The sequence below is a fragment of the Echinops telfairi genome, unplaced genomic scaffold (assembly GCF_000313985.2).
Source record: "Echinops telfairi isolate 266 unplaced genomic scaffold, ASM31398v2 ScPeMD7_70;HRSCAF=299, whole genome shotgun sequence".
Classification (NCBI taxonomy): domain Eukaryota; kingdom Metazoa; phylum Chordata; class Mammalia; order Afrosoricida; family Tenrecidae; genus Echinops; species Echinops telfairi.
In genome coordinates this window covers 27,089,237-27,097,083 of record NW_022103968.1, presented here as the reverse complement: position 1 = coordinate 27,097,083, position 7,847 = coordinate 27,089,237, and positions in this window count along the sequence as shown.

Genomic DNA, 7,847 nt, shown 5'->3' with positions numbered 1-7,847 from the left:
TATTCAAATGAACTCCATCAGATGCAGAAATCAGTAAAAGAATTTCAATTTCTTTAAACCTTCATATACACACACACACCCCTCCAAAACACACACACACACACACACACATATAGAGACATACATTAAAAGCAGCCTGAGAAAAGAAATCACTGAGAACATTTGGGACTTTTATAGCTACTTCTTTTTAAAGGTCATTCTTTGCATTTTTACTGTCTTAAGTTTACCTCTTCAAGTTACAGCAATGCAGGTTGAGCTGTCTTTCTTTTTCACTTTTGTTTCCAACCAAATCTTTTGTACATTTCTGGAATTTAAGCCACCTCAGTTACCGCTACTTATCTGTAACACCATTGCTTTGAGGGATTAGGGCAGGTTTCTTGTAATACACTTAGATCAAGAGTTATCTGAGTTGAGAAGAATATCCTATTTGAGTTGGTGATGGGGAATCTTTTTTCCCCCCTCCTATTTTTATTTTATTTATTTATTTTTTTGATCTTGAGTTGTTTTGATTACCCCTGAGAGCAGTAATCTTCAGCAAGTGATATTTTTAAAAGGCCCCAAACACACCACAAAACATTCCAAGTGATTTTAACTGCTGAATGAGGTTGGGCTACCTGAGTGATTCTCTCTCTTCTCTTCTTTGGCAGAAAGGATTAGAAACCTCCACAGAACTTGCTCTCTATTAAAGTGGAGTGCTGTGCATTCATTGGCAAGAGGTGAATTGTTTTCAGATTACATGCGAAAGAGTGTGTGTGTTTCTTTCCCACATCAAAGACTTGGATGGAAGCAGTTCTGAGTATTGCCAGGGATGCAAGAATTGGTGCTAAAGTGATTAACAAAATTGCTTTCTTGCAAAAGAAGCACAAAACATTACCTAGGGATTAGAGGAGGAGAGGGCAAGATTAAAGGTGATGTTGAATTTTTGATGGAATATCTTATCCATCTTTTTCAAATCATGCTTCAAGGATTCTGTGGCCCCTCCTTAAGAAAACCTGAACAAATCAAAGTCGTGCTTTCTCAAGTTTTGTACACAAGGGCGCTGACAAGGTAAAATTAAAACTACGAAAATAAACTGCTATCACCACGTCGTCTCTGCAGATCTTTATCTCACACTACAAAACAGTTGAATGTATTTTATTCAGCCCACACTAGAAACTTCATTGATCAAAGTCTTTTTCATTTGTCATCGGTTTGTATGCCCACCTGTTAGGCTTACATGATAGCATGCTGTAGAATATCTGGGGTTGTTACTGTCTTGTTTTCGTCAATCTTGGCTTGATCAGTCTAGCATCCCTTTGTAAATGTATCGCTCATCGTCAAAGCCTTCATTTAGTCTCAATGTTAAAAAGCCCATAGAACCTACATGCTAAACAGTACAGGAGAGATCATTCAGCCAGCCCCACAACTGATCATTTAAGAAATTATTTTAAAGGGTATCGCTGCAATTCCTATGACATCCTCTGTTCCTCTGCCTTTTCTTTTCTATCTCCTTCAAAAACCTAATGCAATCCTCGCTTCTTTCCAAAAAATCCTCCTGTGTTTCATATTGCAATCAGAGCCAGGTAGAAACAGACAAGACCTCTCCTTCATTTCCTCCTTCAAAATATTAGCTCCAAAAAAGGAATCAATGCATATGTGACTGTACATGGTGTGTGTGTGTGTGTGTGTGTGTGTGTGTAGATATGAAAAACAAAGTTAAGTGAAACATGTCCGGTATGATGCTATTGTTGTAAAGTACAGTTGAATGGATTCTGTACCTACAGTATTAGGGCATTATAGTTCAGTATGATACAATTATTTAAAACAATTGAACACCCAGAACAGTATCATAATTCTTTGAGTATCATATCTACGTATGTAAAAGTACCACGCCACACACACACACACACACACACACACACACACACACACGCACACACAAACAGTAACACCCTTCAAACTCAGGTAGTAGCTGCGTCTGGGAAGGAAGACGGGTGGAGGAGTAATGGTGAAAGGGAATTTTAGCTATCTCTTCTTCCAAATGTGTATTTCTGCTAAAAGGGGTGAAAAAAAACCAGTAAGCTGCCTCATTTTGGCACAGTTACGGGAATGTGAAGTGTGTCATTGAAATTCTTGTCTAAAAAGCACAACAGAAGTTTGAGATCTCGTCTTTGTCCTTGTACATTGTTCTCTATCGTAATGTACAGATGTTTTCTTTTTGTCACGACTGGTTATGTCTCGCTTCCTTTAGAACAACATAATCTCTTTCAACTATTAAAAATTTCAGAGCACTTGTTAACTCCCTTTCCCCCCCAAGTAGCATTTTCCTGTGGGCTAGCTCGTTACATGCCCTGGTAAAGAACAAGACAGGCTTAGAGTCCTCAGGAAAAAGAGTAAATAAACGAATAAATAAATAAACACTCTTCGCCTACCCCAAACGCCACAGTTTATAGCCACTTGCATGTGGAAACATTGTTTCCCGTAGTTGCCTAGCTGACTCTTGCGCTGTCAGGAGACGTGTTTAGAACAATCATTTTTTATCTGTCTTTCCCTTGGGGTCCCGTAAGGTCACTGGACATAAGATAGCTGTGAAATTTGACATTGTTCCAATTTAAATGCTTTACTCCAACAAGGGCAAGACTGTGGGCGCATCGGTGTGGGGATTGCCACGGCCAGGCTGCTTCTGAGACTCGCCAGCCCTCCAGACTTCAAAGCCGGCCACCCTTGATCTCACTAAAGAATGGTTTTGAATTCTATGTCCATCTAGTGGTTGCCTGCAAAGATCGACTTGGCTTTTTCTTTCTTCCTTTTCTTTCACACTTGATCAGGGAGATTCTGTTTGTGATGGGGGTTTTGCCCCCCTTGGGCTTTAATTCTCTCACAGGTGGTTTCAAAGTGTCTATCCTTAGCCACGGCTTTCTATAAACAAGCAGGAATTCGCGAACTGAAGTTACTGATGGCTTTCCTCACCGGGCAATTCCCCTCACTTTGAACACAGACTGTTTTGTGGACAGTGGGGTACAGTTTTGGGGGGTTTGGTTTGGTTTTTATGTGGGCTTTTTTTTTCCCCTTCACAGATGAGATTAGAGGCTTGAGGGGAGACTGAAAAGAGGGGGCATTTTCTTTTTTAAACCGAGGAGACTTTGTGTTGTAACCGATTTCAACAAATGTAAGAATTCCCTTATTTCACACTTAGCTGCACCTTTGATTAAGGGTGGTACGGCAGCAAGGAGAAGGTGCTGGGTGTTGCCTCATTTCCTCATTAACTCCAACAGCTTGCGAACCCCACGTGTGCGATTAGCAGTTAAAGACTGGGTGGTGACAAGACCTCTTGTTGTTGCGTGGGCAAGGGATCAAATCAACCTCACGGTTGGTAGTTCAAACCCACCCGTCACTCCGAGGGAGAAAGAAAAGGCTGTTTCCATAAAGATGTATGGTCTCCGGAGCCCTAAGAAAAACAGCTCTACTCCTTCCTGTCAAGTAGCTCTGAGCCCGAATTGGCTCCAGGGCTGGTGGATATAAGTAACTAAGAATTGTGGTACGCCATGATGGTGGTTGAGCTACCGATCTCCTCACCTAATGCCCTCTCTGTGCTGAAAATCTCTTTCCCAGTTCCTGTAGGTTGCGATTTTAGAAGACTTGGGATTCGATCTCTTCTCCGTAGCAGTTGTTAGTCTGCTAGCATTTTCATATGGATCCTGACAACTGTGGGGCCGATGGAGTCACCCAGCTCTCTGCGTAGTCAGGCAAAGAAACGGGTGTGGACGGCAGCTGTTATCACTTAGCTCCGACACAACGGCAGTGTAAGGGCATGTGTGTGCCGTGGGCCACGGCGGCCTCTAGGAAGATGGGAGCACACACTGAATTCCTACCTGGAAGTCGCTGCCTTTGTTCCAGCTCAAATGAAAATAGCAGATGTCCGTGGTACTTCAACTTTTTCCTTTTCAAATGCAATGTACTTGATTGGAGTCGATTTCGGAAACGTCAATTGTGTGCGTGCAGCATGATTTGTAATAGCAAAAAAATGCGGAAATACAAAAACCTGGAAATAACGTAAATAAGCAACCTAAATGTCTATCAGTGGAGGCCTGGCAAAAAACATATATGTATATTACGTATAATAAACATATAATACAGTCATACGAGGAAACAGTATGTTAGCATGAAAACCAGTGAGAGGAAAAAAGCGACATGGAAACAGATAAGAATTTTGTTTAGTGGAATATAAATAAGTTGCAAATTGTTATTATAAAAATGATAGTGATGAAGCAATGCTATATGATTTTAATGGGTTCAGAAGTGGCATGCGTGTGAGTATATCCTTTACCACGCTTGGCAAAGTAGAGGGGCAACAAAAAAAGGCAGGTCCTCAAGGAGCTGGGTGGACACAGTGGCTGTCCCTCAGGCACAGGGACAATTGTGAGGCCGACGCAGGAGCGGGCGGGGTTTTGTTCTGTCGTGCCCGGGCCACCATGGATCGGAACCAACTTGATGGCACCTAACAACAACAACAACAACAACGTGTATAATTGAGCAAGGTGCTCTTTAGAAGGGACTCTAACTTTAGCTGTAAGATTTAACTTTTACAATGAGAATATATTTATATATCGATATCATCTTTACATCATTTTAAACATGATTTTGAAAGATTTAATAAAACAGATAGAAGGAAAAATAACTAACCTGTAATCTACTATCCAGCCTTCTATATAAACCAAATTCACTGCCATCAAGTCAGTGCTGACTCATTATGGGTTACAGGTTGGGACCCCCTGTGGGTTTCTGAGATTATGTTGACAAGAGTAGAAAGCCCAGTTGTTCTCCCACGGGGCTGATGGTGGCTTCCAACTGCCAAACATGAAGGTTGTAGCCCAACACATGACCATCGCACCACCAGGGCGCCTAGCCTTCTAGACAGCCTTTTGTAAACATACTTTTAAAAATTAGCCCCAGCTCTAACAATATAACTAGCATTTTCTCTATGGGATAAGTTATTCTTTACCAATATCATTTTAATGGCTGCACACACTTGTATGTCCTTCCCATAAGTTACTAACCAGTGCCCTATTATTATAAACGTAAACATTTCTAAACTTGAGCATTACAAAGAGCACTCACGATACAGTCACATTCTTGATTTTGCTTATAAATTCTTATAAACACTGATATTACTATGTCCATTTTAAAAGCCAGGAAAAAAGAAAGATGGAAAAGAGAAAGAATTTCTGCTGCTACGTGCTCAGGACTCCAACCTCCTCAGGAAACAGATGGGGCTTTCTACTGCAATAAACAGTTGCGATCTTGGAAACACACCCGGGCAGTTCTACCCTGTCCTATAAGGTCGCTATGAGTTGGCATCAATTCGATGGCAGTGAGTTTGGTTTGGGTATTTGGTTCTCTTTTTTTTTTTGGTATTTGGTTCTCTTTCTGGAAAAGTCTTCTCTTATCTGAGTCCCACCCATACATCAAATTAAACTCATATTTTACCCATCTACTCACCCCTTGGCACTCCCTATTCACTTTATCTGTATTACCTGGAATTATTCATACATTGTACTGTACATCTATCTTCCCCGGGGAGCCTAATAAAGGACCAAAACCATAACCATGACCTCTTCCCTGACTTTCCCCTGTACCTCGAAGATGGTTTCCCCTCCTCATGCACCCCATGGCCTGCTTATCTTAGTAGATTGAAGCTGGGCCTGCTAAATGGACTCTCTCAAGGGATCATTTTCAAGGAGCTCCAGGACCAAATTTGCTCAACAATAATACTAATTAATGTTCTAGCATTTCCTGCCTTACAAGTCTATGTGAGGTCAACAGACCAGATAATATTCTCATTCTCATGCTTATTTCTTGGCAGCTCAGAGACATGAAGTGATTTATCCAGGCTTTCAGTGCATAAGATTTCCTTGCCATTCCCAGCCGCCTTATGCAGTCACTTTGTAGCCTTAGAGGAAGTAAGGCCATCCAAGCTTGATGAGCCGGATGCAGGATCCAGACCAGCAAGAAGCAAGGACATTCTCCACAGCATCTACTTCCAGATATGAAGTAGATGAAGGATATATTGAGAAACACTAACTTCACATTTTGATATTATTGTTCAATAAAGTTTCTGTGATGTTGTACTAATTTTTTAAAAAAGTAAGGCCAGTAGCACAGATGAAACACACAACTTTCCTCTAGCTCTTTGGTGCTTCCTTCACCCCACTATCATGACCTCACTTCTACCTTACAAATCAGATTAGACCAGAGCATGCACACTGCTACAGATAAGAGCCCACAACACATGGAATCCAGGATAAATAAAGCCCTCAGGGCCAACAAAGAGAGTAGAGATACCAGGAGGATTAGAGGAAGGTGGGGGAAGAAAGGGGAATCAAATCACAAGGATCAATGTAGAACCCCTTCCCAGGGGGGTGAATAACAGAAAAGTGGGTGAGGGATGACGGAGGACAATGTAAAATATGGGGGGGGAAAATTTATAACTTATCAAGGGTTCGTGAGGGAAGGGAAGAAATGGGGAGCTGATATCAGGGGCTCACGTGGGAAGAGAATGCTCTGAAAATGATGATGGCGGCATATGTGCAAATGTGTTTGACACACTGGAGGAAATGTATGGATTGTGAAAAGAGATATAAGAGCCCTCAATTAAAGTATTCAACATTTTTAAAAAAGTAAGGCCAGAGGGCTCCTGAGAGGCCAGGATGGCGAGACTTCGTCTTACATACTTTGGATGCATTGTCAGGAAAGACCAGTCCCTGGAGAAGGACATCTTGCTCAAGGAGAGGGCGTGACAGGGTGACTACAACAATGGGGTGAAGCACAGTGTTTTCGTTCAGCCATGCATCTGGTCTCCACGGCTCAGGACGAACTGAATGGCGCCTCACAACAACAGCACAAAGCTAGTGCATGGCAGAATGGAATATCAAACTCAGACCTATGAATGGCCAAGGTCATGCTCTTGCCCTTCGAAAATCTCCCTTTATATTTGATTTTTACTGACTATTGTCCCTCCCAAAACTAATGACTACTGAATTAAAGGTTCTTGCCAAAGAAGAAAAGAACAATTCTCAGAGTCACCTCCTATTGAAACGTCTTCAGCAACATATGTACAGACATGGCTGATTCAGTGGATATATGGATTGTGGTAAGAGTTGTACGAGCCCCCAATAAAATGATTTTAAAAAGAAAGAAAGAAAGAAATGCGTCAGTGTTTGTGGACACACAAAGAGAAATATACATGGCATGCAGTTCTCAAGAACCTGGGGTAAGTTATTTCCTTAGGGCGAGAATGAAGCCTAGGCCTCTCCTTTATATCGTAATTAATTCTAATCCACTTAGAATTGGGTCCCCCACGGCACTTGGTTCCTCTTAGGTGATCTTCTGCCTTTGCCCTGCCAGCCCCCACCCCTGCTCCCGGGGTTCAAAAGCTTCTGCACCTAAGCCTTGGCTCTCGAGATCACCCCCAGCCTGCTTACCCTTGTGTGATGCTGAAAATTCCACCGTTTTCCCAAAGAACCTACTCTTAGGATATGAGATGGTGTCACATCTCTTGCGACATGTTGAAATAGATGTATCTCACATATTGCCCGTAAGTACACATAGTAACCTGTATTTTCCTTCCTGATAACCTGTCTCTTTTGAGCCCTTTCCTCCCAGGAAAGTATCCCACCATCACAAATAAATATGAGTTATAACCAAATCTGGCCCGCACAGAGAAGACCATCCAACCTTCAGATCACAATAAAAGTACATTGGTCAAGGAACCAAGAGTCACCAGAAAGACATCACCAGACCAACTCTGACAACCTTTGGAAACGAGGGATCTGATAAGCCATTCCCTGTCCGGAATCATAACCACCCTA